This window comes from Lemur catta, chromosome 10 (assembly GCF_020740605.2).
Source record: "Lemur catta isolate mLemCat1 chromosome 10, mLemCat1.pri, whole genome shotgun sequence".
In the NCBI taxonomy this organism is placed as follows: domain Eukaryota; kingdom Metazoa; phylum Chordata; class Mammalia; order Primates; family Lemuridae; genus Lemur; species Lemur catta.
This window is the reverse complement of record NC_059137.1, coordinates 52,381,151-52,395,195: the sequence shown is the minus strand read 5'-3', so window position 1 is coordinate 52,395,195 and position 14,045 is coordinate 52,381,151. Positions and strand designations below refer to the sequence as shown.

Here is a 14,045-nt window from a genome sequence, read left to right as displayed (position 1 = left end):
CCATTTAGTAAATAGCTTACTATGCCCCAGATTACATGCTGGGTACCTTATACTCTTTACATATTTCAATCTTCACAGCAACTCTTCAGGGTAGGTATTTTACTGTAGAGTTGATGAGACAGGTTCAGAGAGATTAAAAGAGTTACCTAAGTCTGTTCTTGGCATTTTTTTTAGCCCATTCAATATTGTGATTGCACCATATTTTTCACATTTATCAACTTCACTAACTACACTTACCCTACAGTATAGCAACTTCTCTCCTACCTAGATTAACACCCAAGAGAATTGAGTACATGCATCTACAAAAAAAGATTTGTACAAAATAGAGAAACTCTATTCATAGTATTCACAAAATAGAAACAATGCAAATGTCCTTTAGCAAAAGAAAGGATAAAAAAATTGATATAACCATACCATGCAGTACCGCTCAACAATTTAAAAAGAAACTTCTAAACTGATATATACAACAACATGGGTGAATCTCAAAAACATCTTACTAAACAAAAGAAGAGAGACACAAAAGAATACATACTGTATGATTCCATTTACATAAATTTTGAAACACAAAATAAATGCATAGTGTCAGAAATGAGAATAATGTTTATGTTTGGGAGAGGGGCATGTATATAGTCACATAGGTGTATAGGGATGTAAAAATTTACTGAGTTACACATGTAAGATCTGTGCATTTTACTATATGTAAATGAGACCTTGATCAAGTACTACAATTTAAAAATAAATAAAAAGAAGTTTACCCAATATCATAAAGCTAGCAGTTGAGCTGAAAACAGACCCTAGGCTTATCTGAGAAAAACCTATGATCTATAAACAGGGGTACTTTTCCCCTAAATGTGTATTAACTGCTCCCATTCAAGTGTCACAGTTACTCGTCTAAACTGAAAACAGTCCAAATGCCTAACCTTAGGGGAGTGATTAAGTAAATTATGGTATGCCCATATAATAAAATATAATTCAGCCACTAAGTGATGATTATGAAGGTTTTAAAGCAATAAAACTAAATGTTTATGAAACAGTATATGTGAAATAAAGCAGAATATTAAATTGTACCTGCCCAAATGATTATAACTATTTAAGCATTAGAAATACAAATATATAAGGACCAGAGGGAACATTAAAAACTCCTAATTTGTTATAATTGAGGGATTGTGGAAGATTTTTTGAATTTGATGGTCATTATTATCATTATAATATTGTCTTGACAATGAACTAGAAAGGATATAATAAATAAGAAATCTTTAAAATCATTACATGTCCTATTTCCAGTGGAATAAACCTAACAGTTTTTGTCTAGGACCCATCCTATGAAACCACCCAGAATTATGCTGGATGGTGAGCGGGGCTGTTAAACCAGACTCTAATACTTCCAGTGACTGAAGTTTCTCAGAGAGGATTTTAGAGCCAATTCTAATTTGTGTCAATGATGGTATGATATATAATTAAACTAAATTAAAAAGCAAAAACAGATAAATAAAAATCCAATATTCAAAATGTGCCATTTGAAAAGCCAATTCCAGTATACTAAAGAATACATGAATACATACATTTTAAACAAGGAATATCAGTCCAACTCAGTATTTATTGCTTTTGATTACAGGCTGCTAGAGGGCAAGGTCAGTTCTAACTTGTGCTGTAAAAGGTCAATTTGTTGTTTATGTGTTTGTCAAGCAGGAGAAGCACAATATATGGATATTATTTGTTTAAAAATTATAGCATACACTGTGGATTAAATATGGCAGATTGAACACACATATTTTTCTCTGCTTTTCCAAATCCTACAAACACGTCATTAAGAATATAAAATGATATGAGTCTGCCAAGACAAGCAGAATGGTAAGACAACACCAGATGAGTCTATAAACTGATGAATGGAAAATCAAAATGTGGTATATCCATACAATAGAATATTATTCAGCAATAAAACAAAATGAAATATTGATATATGCTACACTACAGATGAACCTTGAAAACATTATGCTAAGTGAAAAAGCCAGACACAGAGGTCATATATTTTATGATTCCACTTGTATGAAATATCCAGAACAGGTAAATCTATAGAGACAGAAAGCAGATTCGTGGTTGCCAGGGTGGGATGGGGGTGGGGGAAATCGGAAATGTCTGCTTAAGGGATACAGTGTTTCTTTTGAGGATCATGAAAATGTCTTAGAGCTAGATAGAGATTGTAGACACACAATATTGTAAATGTACTAAGTGCCACCGAATTGTAAATGATTAATTTGGTGTTATGTAAATTTTATCCCCATTTTTAAAAAACACAATAACAAGTGAGAAATAAATACAAAACTTAGAAGATGGCAAACAAATGGCAATTGACTTACCAAAACAGAGTAAGTGGAAACTTGTGGGCTACTGAAGTTTTCTTCTCCAGGGAAAAGGAGCAGCCTAGGAAAAGAGGACTACCAATAAAGTTAGACCAGATTCCTGCCTGTCAACAAGCCCCATTCAGAAATCACCTTCAGATGCCTCACTCCTAAATATGAATAACACTGGTAGCCAAGAATCACAAAACATGGAGGAAACACTGCACCCATGAAATAAGAGCAAAAGACTACATTTTAAAGAGTATTGAGAAAGCAAGAAAGAATGCTCGGAAATTAAATATATAAGACAGGAGAAATTAAAATTTCAAAAGAAGATTTACAAAATATAGTTTGAACTAGCACCTCTTGTATTATCCTGAAGGGGGCTAGAGCCCATTCTTCAAAGTGAAGTATCACAAGAAAGGAAAAACAAGCACCACATGTACTCACCATCAAATTGGTACTAACTGATCAACACTTAAGTGCACACGTGGAAGTAATATTCATCAGGTGCCGAGGAGGTGGGAGGAGGGTGGAGGCGATGGGTAAATTTATAACTAATGGGTGCAGAGCACACTGAGGGATGGACACACTTGTAGCCGTGGCTTGGGCAGTGCAAAGGCAATATATGTAACCAAAATGTTTGTACCCCCATAATATTCTGAAATTTAAAAATAAAAAAATATATATGGATGGTAGGACAAAAAGACAGATGAGGAAAATAAGAGAGAGAACGTAAGAAAAGTAGAGAGTCAACCCAATAGCTAACATTTGAGAAAGAGAGAACAAAGATAGGGGGACAAGAAAGCCTGAATAATGGCCCACAAAGATATCCAGGTCCTAATTCCTGGAACTTGTGAGTGTTATCTTATATGGTAAGATATAAGCCTTTGCAAGTGTGATTAAATTAAGGATTTTAAGATAGATTATTCTGAATTATCCAGTTGGATCCTAAATGCAATGACAAATGTTCTTATAAAAGGGAAGCAAAGGAAGATTAGACACAGAAGAGAAGAAGGCAATGTGACTATAGAGGCAGAGTCATCGCATATTCATTGCAAATGTAAAAATCATGTAAACCTTGAATTATTCCTGCAATAATAGTTGTTTTAATCCAAACATTCCTATTTACAAGGCTTTTAAAAACAAATGTGAATAGAATCCATATTAAAGGTACATTATCATTAAAGTTTAAATAAAAAGAAGGATATGAAGCCATAATGAATAGTCTCTCGTGAACACCTCTAAGGTCCCAGCACTACCTAAGTGGACAGTAATTTGTAGCTCTGAATGGTCATCTGAGAGTCAATGCATAGATGAAGAGATGCAGGTACTGCTTGCAGAGTGCAACAGTTCTCTTGTGGACCTCTGTTGGCCATGATGGCATCAGTCAGGTTGGAAATAATTACATATGCTAATAGTGACAGACGTTACTGTGCATGTCAAGGGGAAAGCAAAGGAGACATCTACACCAGACTTTTATGTTGAGCCCCTGAATAAAAGGAATTGCAGACCCTCCAGGGCCGTGTATGATGCGCAGATTCAGCAGCGCCAAAGACTCTTCCACAGAGCAATGCAGCTTACCTCACTCCCGTGTGGTTCATGGAGGACAGGAAATGGTTTCCAAGCAAGTTACCTTCTACCCAGAGATGTTTTTCCATAAGCCATTTAAGATGTTTTACTTTCTTTTCATCTAGTTTCCAAAAGTAAAGTTAAAAAACTTTCTGGCAATAAAGAATCTGTAATATTATATAAGTCATTCATTTACCTTTTATTAAAAAAAATAAAGCTCTATGGGGTTTCATATTCAAGAGTTGCAGAAGCTGCTATTTATTGGCATGGTAATGGCTCCCCTCCTGCCCACCCCAACCCCAGGGAAATCCTCTCACAGCCACACAGTCATGTATGTACGCGCACGGCACACGCAGGCCCCTGCAAAACACTATGGCAATAAAACCTTCCTCACGGGAGCTGGTAGCTTGTTAATTATTGTAGCCTTTCCCTATTCAACTTACCAAACCCTCCTCAGAGCTCCACAACACTATCACTCCTGCTCTGGTGAGAGTGAAGGGCCAGAACCCAACCACCCACCATCCCCCGGAGAAGTCACAACGTACATGCTTCACCGCAAGCTGCCGATCCTTTCAGACGCCCGCGAATGGGGGGGCGGCTGTGGACACGGGACCTCGCGGCCCGTCCCCGCCCAGTCTAAGCTGGTTCCGGGAGGGGCAGGCCCGCCCGCGCGCCACTTCCGGGCCGGGCAGGGCGCGGCAGGCGCGGACCTTCCCCGCCCCGGCCAACCTTCCAGCAGGCGCCCGATGATAGAGTCCAGGTTGAGCTTCTCGCTGTCGGACATGGCGGCGCCGCCGCTCCGGCCCACCAGCTGCACTGGAAGGATACAGCCACAAGCCAAGGAATGCCAGCAACCACTGGAAGAGGCAAGGAATGAATTCTCCCCTAGAGCCTCTGGAGGGACACAGCCCTGCCAAAGTGAAATTACAGCAGATGAAAACTATGAATCTAAACTTAAGGAATGAAGAGCCCCGGGCATGGCATATATGTAGGTAAATATATACAAGTTTTTCCTTATTATTTGAATTCCTTTAGAAGATAATTGGAAAAAAACCAAACCAATAACAGTGTAGTGTGTGGTTCTAATGTGTATGACAGTAATGACACACAGGGTGGGAGGAGAGAAATGGAAGTCCTTATACTACACATGAAATGGTGCAGTATCATCTGAAGGTAGACTGCAATACATTAAAGATCTGTACCATGAATTCTAATGCAGGGTTTCTCAAAAGCAGCACTATTGGCACTTTTAGACTAATCTTCAGTTAATTTCCAGAGTTCTGAAAAAGTTAATTCTGACCATTTTTGCCAGTGTTCTCATTGCTTTCATGGAGAGAATTTTCAGATATCCTTAGTCCACTATTTGCTGATGTCACAGGAATCTCTTTTTAAAAAGTTTGACTTTGCTTGTCTCTGCTTTTATCATCCACTGATGACTTTATGGTTTAATGTTTAAAGAGCAATTTTATATTCCTTATTTCTAAGATCTTGAGGACACCTCACTTTTGTCTCCTTTTGCCCTCAGGTATTGACTATTAAAGAAATGTTATAGCTACTTAAACCATAGTCTCTAAGTGGCAGTAGTCATTTGTGTCCTGTATTACTTTGATGGGCCAATTAGGAGGAGGGAAATCAGATTGATCACACTTGATCAATATAACACAAAATCAAATAATATAAAGCTGTCCAAACAACAACAAGTTATAAAGGGCTTGCAGTTACAATCATATATTAATATAGCTTTCCTTGGCAATACTGCAAATTACTAAGTGTTTTATAACCAGCAAGTGCTTTAAACTGTAGTAGGTACTTTCCACTGAGGTAGATTTTAATAGCACCACCTCAGCTCTCTATAATTGGGAGGGACCTTTCTGTAAAGCAGCAGTGAGCTTAAATGTTGCCTCAGTCCATCTAGAGTCAAGGATGTGTGGGATAGTTTTTGTTAGTTTTATTATTTGTGTTTTTTCTTTGGGAGATTTTGTTTCTTTTGTTTGCATATTTCTTTCTTTTCAAAAAATCCATTAGTGGAAGAATCTATAAAAAAGTTAACCTGATTTTTGTGGATTCATCAGAGCCCTGCTGACTTTCTAAGCTATCACCTGCTTTCTACATTATTCTCTCCTGCAATTTTGTACAAACTTTTTCAATCTCACAAATCCATTATAACACCTGTGATTTGCTAGCTACTTGCTGGGGTTGTAGTATCTAATAGCACGGCCTCCAGACTTGCTCAATAAACTAAGAGGGCCCTGGTGTAATAGCAGTCATAACAGTTGTTTTCTATTTATTGAGTTAGCACAGAAAAGCATTGTTTACACATTTTAATAATTTTATACTGAAAAAATACACCATAATAAAATTATAAGCCAGTAAATATTTTTCCAGCAATACAAATGAAATTGTTTCTCTCTTAGTTAAGTTACCAACAAATCATCTATTTCAACAAATACAAAGAAAGAGGAGCAAAATAGCCCTCTCAATCTGTTTAGGTCAGTCCCCCCCACACACAAGTTGAAAGCGTCACTGGTAGAATTGATGAAATATGCAGTCCTCAAGCTACAAACTTTAACATTTGCTTCTGGGGGAGACAACAACAAAAACTCTATTTAGCATCTAGCCAAGGATTGTGATTTCATCTCCACATGCCATAAACTCAAGTCATATATGTAATTACACAGAGGGAATCACATGTACATATCAAAGACCTTTTACCCATGATGATGGATGCAATCTTGGCCCACAGTCCTCTTCATGACATGCAGGGTTTCACTGCTTCCAGGACCTCATGCTCTTCTAGTTGTTTTGTCATTTAGTGAAAAAGAGTACCATCTTACAAAAAATTAACTAAAATACACCAACCCAACACTTTAATAACAGGTATCCATAGTCTTTCCCATCCCTTACAATTTCATGAAATAATTGGAGTTTGGGGGCACTCAGGACTGATAGTATTTGGAATCTAGGTGCATACTTTTTATTACAAAACAGAATCTGCAGATGTTTGGGTTAGAAAACACATGGAAAACAAAATGTGGACTTAGCAGAAATCCCTGCTTCTTCACTCAATATGTATGTATGTACCTATGTATGTCCACCTTCTTCCAGAAAAGATTTAATGCATCTGTAGCATTTCTCCATCTGTATAGAGCAATTCTTTTTTAGTTCTTTCCATAACTTGCAAATATTTACTTCTATCTTCTATAACTCTGTAACAATAATATCTAAATCTTCTAGAAGTTTATTGTCTTTGAAGAAAATGCTTTATCTTTCTAAATAAAGAAATAGAATGGAGAAGGTTGGAGAGATGAGGAGTGTTGAAGATGTTGGCTATAATACTAAAAAGAAAAAAAAACTTTGAAGAAATTGGGAAATTAATAAGAGGCATTATCAGATGGTACAAGACCTTTACAACCTTTATGTGTAGGATTTACTTCCAAATAAAATATACTGTAGATTCTGCATGATTTGGTCATAGCTGGGTATTATGTTTCAAAAGAAAGGTTCAAAAAATACTCTCTGAGAATTAGTAAAAATTCCTGGGAGACCGTCACACCTCCGAAGGCTGGGGAAGTGGTGGAGTCCAAGTGCATATCTCTAAGGTGTAAAGGGGAAGAAATTTTTACATAAGTTATATATATAATTGTTATATGTTATGTACATAACAAATAGATAATATATAAATAAATACACTGAGGAAAGTAAGAAGGACCAGAGAAGGGTGCAGGGATATAGTGGCCATGAGTGGGTGGTGGGATCTGCTAAGCTGGGCAGTGGGGAAGGGCCATGGGTTCACCTCCCTTTTTTGTCCCCTCATCCATGCTGAGGAGCCCTTGCTGACTGCTCCCTAACTCTCTGATGGGGGCCTGGAACTTTAGACTGGAGCGTGCACTCTCTGTGCCCCATTGCCTGAGTTGGAGTCCAGGTCAGAGGATGGAAAATGTTGGTTGGTTCCTTCTACATTTTAGTGGGCCCTGGGGCTTTGGTTCCATGTTTGATTTTTTTGAGTGGGTTGGGGTCTTCTTTCTGTCTTGTTACTGCATTCAGTGGAATCCAATATTTGGAGAAGACTGAGATATCAAACAGGTAGAAAAACCCTAGGTCCAACTCACAAAAGACATTGACTCTTGTTTTTTGTTTTTCTCTTCCTTCCCATTTTCCTAAATTAATTATAAAGACAGGGGGACATCAGGAATGGAAACTCCCAAGAAAGATAAGAACATCTAGTCTTGGAAAACTACTTGGGCAGGGAGAGAATGAGACCAGGGCTTCTAACTAAAACTCACAGACCATCTTCCTGGGTGTGGTAGAGGCTCCAGGGTAAAATCTGAAACATCATGATTTAGGAGCCACGGATTGCTTTATTAGGAGATTTCAGGGCACTTGAGAGGCACAGTGCTGTCCCCAACATTGTTCATCAGTCATCCTCCCATTTCAGGTGTCCCTGGGCCAAGCCTCCTCCCTTTTTTAGGCCGACCTGGACAGCAATGCTGAGCCGCTGATAGGCTCTAATCAGACATAACTGCATCTGTGCTAAGGGAGCGGATTCTACAGAAGGGAGCATAGATGTTCCTAGAGATCTGAGATTCTGTGCCTTCCTCAGCAGGGGATTACTGTCTGAAATATCAGTTGAAGATCACATGCAGAAAACCCTTCATTATTTCAGTTTTCCAGAAGCATCGCAGGAAATATTTTTATACACTTTAACCACGAATGACATGGAAAGAATGCAAATCACGATGAAATCAACGCAGAAAGTCACATAATTCATTAATGAATTCCACATAATTTATTCAATAACCAATGTCTTCTACTTCCTTAAGGAGGAGACAGTGAGAATGGATTCAGCCTTTTTTTTTTTTTTTTCTTCTATCAGCATCAATTCAGAGGCAGGAAGAACAAAGCAGGAGCTTTAAAAAGGTTCTGCTATTCAACAGCAGGCTCTGACAGGGTTAACCTTAAACTCTCCTTTCCATGACATCCCAGCTCCATAATGGCTGAGGACGTCAGTTCCTAGAGACAGTGCTCAGAAAACAGAGCCCTTAGAACAGAGGCACATGGGAAGGACAGCAGAACCTGGGACACTCCGAACCCTGCTTCTTGGGAATTAAACAACGATAGAGCTGGCCAGTGGGTCTTGCCCACTAAGTGATGGTGTGAGATGTAATGGAAGGACTTTTGGTTGGTGTTGGAGGCAAAATTTCCAGGTAGGTCCTGACTTTGGACAAGTTGTCAACTGCCGTAATTCTTAAGCTGCTTCTCGGAGACAGCACCTGGCCTGCAAACCTGAGGGGGTTGTTTTGATGATCACCTAGAATAAGATGTGACCCTTACCGGGAGAGGATCAAAATGGGGGTGCAAGGTTGGGGCTCTCTCACCCAGAAAAGAACAGGGGATTAGCAGAGACTTCTGAGCACAAGATGCCCAGTTCCAGCTGGAGGTTCCATCAAAGACCAAACGTAAAAATAGAATGGGGCATTTGTTTCAGAGGCTTCATACATGGAAAAGAGGGAATGGACAAGGCAGATCTATGGCCAAAGCCTAGACAGGTCCATCTTTAGATGTTAGAGTGGCCTCTGTGGGCAAAGGAGATATTGAAACTCACAAAGAAAAAGCCCATCATTGGCCAAATCCTAAGGAAGAAACTGGGGTTTACGCACAGAGTTAACAAAACGCAAGAAAACAAAGTCTACTCAAGGGCTCAGAAGAGCCCAGATATACAACTTCCTGTGATGACAAGGCGTCCTCCTTCTGTGAGCAAAGGAAAGGGCTGAGGGCCACATCCTGCAACCTTCAAGCAAGAGCTGGGAGTCTGAATGCTGTAAGCATTAATATGCATTTCACAGACAGAGGCAGAAAACCCAAAACAACTGTGAGGTTGCAGGATTAGCAACTGTGTTTCAATTAGAAAAAAATAACTAGTTTTCATATTACCACACCCTCTGAAGAAAATGGTCTTTGTTTCTCCTAACCAGAAATAATTATTGCCAGGTCTGCTTCTTTTATCTAAACAGAGGGTAGTGTCTTTTGTCTCTGGTGTGTTTGGGGGAAAGTTTCAGGGAAGTCCAAGAACTCAGCCTCATAGAAAACAAGGGTTTGACTTTAGCTCTCAAGAGCTGGCCTTGGCGTCTGGAAGGTGACCAGGTTTAAGGAGGGTGGTTGACAGTGAGCCTCCACCATCCTGGGTTCCTTCTACCTGTAAAAACATCCCATTTAAAAATTTTATTATAATACCACAATTATATATAAAGTATATGTATATACCCATATGCAAACACCCCACTTCACAAACATTCAGAGATTTAAACAATGAAAAAATCCAATGATGACCAACCCCCAGGACTTGGACCATTCAGTTCCTCCCCTGCTCCCTCATTGTCTTGGATGTTACACAGTATTGGGGTAGAGTGCAAGGGGTTTCCCAGTCATCAAAGGGCCGAAAGTTACCCACTCAGCCTCCAAGAAACCTCATAAACACCCAAAATGGAACTGGAAGCTTGGAGGTTGTGAGGCTCTCAGCTCAACAAAATAAGGAGACATCTCAATGATGGTGAGTTCTTTGGTGAAGAAGTTTCCACTTGCCCCCCTCAACCGCTTCCTTTCCTGAAGAGGCTGAGGAGATGAGCGCTGCTTCTCCATTCTTAGCTGTCTTAATGAAAAGGTATAGCTGACGGCCACCTCACCTTTCCTCTCTCTGTGCGACTCAGCCACTGAAGTCAGCACAGACAAAGATGGCAAATGAGTCCACATCCTCCTCCACATCCATGTTGTCCCGGTCATTGCCATTGAAGGGCCGAGTGGAGGAGCTCCTGGGGAAAAGGAAGCCACAACCAAGTGGAGTAACCCAAGGAGGAAGCACCAATGGCCGTGGAATGCCATTAAAAGTGTACAGAAAGGAACCACTGTCCTCAACTATGTGCTCCCACCAGTCATCAGGCCTGGAGGGGAGGAGAGGTGAGAGGAGTGAGCCTCATTCTAACTCCACCTGCCTTAGCTCCCAGATCCAGGATCTAGAGAAGCAATTTTTATCTCCTACAGACAGATTCAGGCTTACAGAGCAAACATTTCCCGGGAGAATAATGTCTGCTATTTATTACATATTTAATAACATTGCACAGTCTTTTTTTTTATTGAATTCTCCCAACCTGAAGTTCAGAGAGGATTTGCAAGCTCCGCACACCTGCCAAAGAGTCAAACAAAAGGTTGCTGGACCATCACAAGTTTAAAAAGTCCTGATTAACATCTAGGAGGATTCTCGAATATTCTTTGGTTCAAAGAAAGGACTATCTGCATGGACTGATAACACCTTGATAATCAAAGCCCCGTGGTTCTTTGTGTTAAAGGAAAAATTCAGTTGATGTCCAAGTTGATGTCTTCAAAGAAATGTTCAGGGTTGGAAGGAGGCATTTGAAACAAAGTTGGACCTATTGGAACAAGTTAAAAGAATAACAAAGTGGGGCCCCTGGGGAAAAAAAAAAAAAACAAGAGCAAGAAAGCAATCTACTTCCTCTATTCTAGCTTCTGGGCATTTTAGCTCAAAGAAATGAATTCAAAAGTGAATTGCAAAGGGGAAAAATGCAAAAATGTTGCCCAGAGGCAACAAGCAACAATAATTACAGAAAGAAGAAGAAAAGAGACTTAAAAAAACAGAATTTTTTTTAGTCCACATAGAAAACAATGACAAATCTTCTGAAAAAGAGCAGAGAGGATAATGCCAAACGTTGTAGGGAGAGGGAGAAGAACAGGTCAAACTATCCAAGGTGAGATAGCATTAAGATGACATATGGATGGCTAAGTTAACAAGTAAACTGCTAATATAATAGAAGAAGTAGTTTCTAAGAAATACTGACTAATAAATCAAAGAAAGAGACTGGAAAAAATGAATGAAATATAATTACCTGAGGTCCTCCAATCCGTTGTCCCATGGTTTCTTCTAGTTCAAAGAGGGAAGTAATAGTAATAAAGTTTGCCAGAGTAAAGTAACATTCTGCCTGAATGTTATAGCCTTGTGACCTTTGCCAGAACTTAAAACATCCTGCAAAACATTTGGCTTTTATCAGGGCTTCAAATGGATTATAAAGCAAACCATGTGTCCTGTTTCACATCCAATCACAACTCACACGGGCCTTTTAACTGAATCATGGTATCTTGGAAACTTCCAATTGCAAACAGTCATTTGGACATCTTGTCTGGGGCCAGGGCAGGGTGCACACACCCTGTACAGTCTTGCTACTTGCTGGGTTTGGTTTTAAATGCCTCTGGGGAAGTGATTCTTTGTTCTCCTCTTTGAGATATATCCTGCCATCTATTAGGACCCACTGCCAGGAGATCCTCTGTAATGCTCACCTTCTGCAACTAATGCCCTAATATTTCTCATTAATGAGTATCGCTACCACTCTCAGAGGAGGAGTTTCCCCACCAGAAAAGAAGGAAGCTGTGAATAAAGTGGCTGGAGATTTTGGAAAGAACAGAGAAACCAGGGACCAAAATATACTTGGAAATAAATAGGCTAGGTTTCCTCCTTGTTCTCTAGACACCTGACATTGACCCCCCACCCCCATCCGTGGGACTTCTCACCTCCCACCCTGCACCGTATTTTTATGATTATATACCTATCTCCCCCATTAAAATGGGAGTACATAGAATCTGTAGTAGACACAGTGTGTGTTAAATGTGTACTGATGGTGAAAAGAAACTTCAATTGCATAATTATAGCAAGGAAATGACTGTTTTGCTGGGCGATTTTGGTTTCTAGACATGGAAAGGACAACTCGTGTCAAACTAGAAATCCTTTTGGGGCCAGGCACCAGACTGGTCCATGCAGTACCCAGGCATTAACAAAGAGCCGTGCATTACACTGAGTGGGAAGATGAAAGCAGCCATGTGGACTGCGCCAGGCCCTAAGCTCTGCCTCTTCAGACGGAGGGACCAGGATACCCTACTCACCTTACCGAGACTCCAGCCTCGCCTCATGCTTCAGTGGGAAACAGAAGCAAAGGCTTCCGGCGTCCTTTCACCACCAAATCCAAGCTCGTCTGTGTCCCTGGTTACCCGTTGTTAGCTCCTCCCTGTAAAAGAACCAGAAAAACCACTTCTCGCTTTGGGCCGGGAGCCCATCCCTTCTCCCTCAGAAACCTCATTCCTTCAGTTTGCTGCTCCCGTCAGCAGAATCCTGCTTTTTGCTTTCTGCAGGCTCATTCCCACCCATATTCCATGTGCTCTAGTATCTCCCTGTTCAAAACTCATACAAACACCCCCACCTCGACCTCACAGTCCTCTAAGCCCCGTGGTCCATTCTCCTTCTCAGCCAGGACTCTCAAAATATGTTGCTGCAAAACTTTTCTGCACTTTTCTCATCCCCAATTAGCTCTTCAGCCCTCTCCAAATAACCAAGAGTCACCAGTGGTCTCTGTTTTGTCAAATCCAATGAACACTTATTTTCTTCTTAAAAAACCACTCTCTCTCCTTCATTTAACACTCTCTCTCCTTCACTTCCTTGCGCTTGTGCAAGGAAAACCAGAGCTGGACAGTAGTTAAAACAGTAAAAACACCTTTTATGCAGGACTATTGCAGTAAGGGGAAAGAGACCATGGTGTAGAATTGGGCTCAATTCCGAACGCAGCATGGGCAACTGGGAATTCATAGCCAAGGAGCCGGGTGAGGGTGTGTGGAGGGAAAATTACTAAAAGCAAACATCAAGGGAAAGGAGGACTCTGGCTAAACCCACCTATCGGGACTAGCTTCAATTTTACTCATTTATAGAATAGGAATGAAAATAGAATCTACTCCAGAGAGTATTTGAGGGTTAAATGAGATAATACTGGGAAAGCATTTGATAAGCACCTGGCATATAATAAGAATTCACTAAATGTTAACTTTCATAATTACTATAATTAAGTGTTATTATTTCCTTACTTTGGGCCTTGCACTTTGCTCCTCCTTATGCTGGGAGTGTTTTTCTGCCTGATCTTCTGCCAGTTAACTCCCACTCATCCTTCAAGTTTTAGTTTACATGTAAACTAAATTTTCACTTACTCAAAAATTACTTCCTGGTCCATTTTTGACTATACTACCCCCTTGGTTTTCTCTCATAGTGGCATTTTTCCCTCTTAGAGCACTCATTAAAAGTTGGACGTG

At 40.1% G+C, this 14,045-nt stretch overlaps 1 long non-coding RNA gene across 7 annotated transcripts in view; it reads right to left on the bottom strand.

Moving 5' to 3' along the window:
* Nucleotides 1-6,175: 6,175 nt before the first annotated feature.
* LOC123646122 overlaps nt 6,176-14,045 on the bottom strand; it is a 42,839-nt gene continuing 34,969 nt past the window's right edge. For 5 of the 7 annotated variants that reach the window (XR_006737803.1, XR_006737802.1, XR_006737800.1 and 2 more), the window contains 3 exons: nt 12,855-12,976; nt 11,807-11,943; nt 6,176-11,332 (listed from right to left, as the gene is read on the bottom strand). This is a non-coding gene — a long non-coding RNA (uncharacterized LOC123646122). The remainder of the gene's footprint in view (nt 11,333-11,806; nt 11,944-12,854; nt 12,977-14,045) is intronic. The other 2 variants (XR_006737801.1, XR_006737799.1) reach the window with 2 other exon arrangements.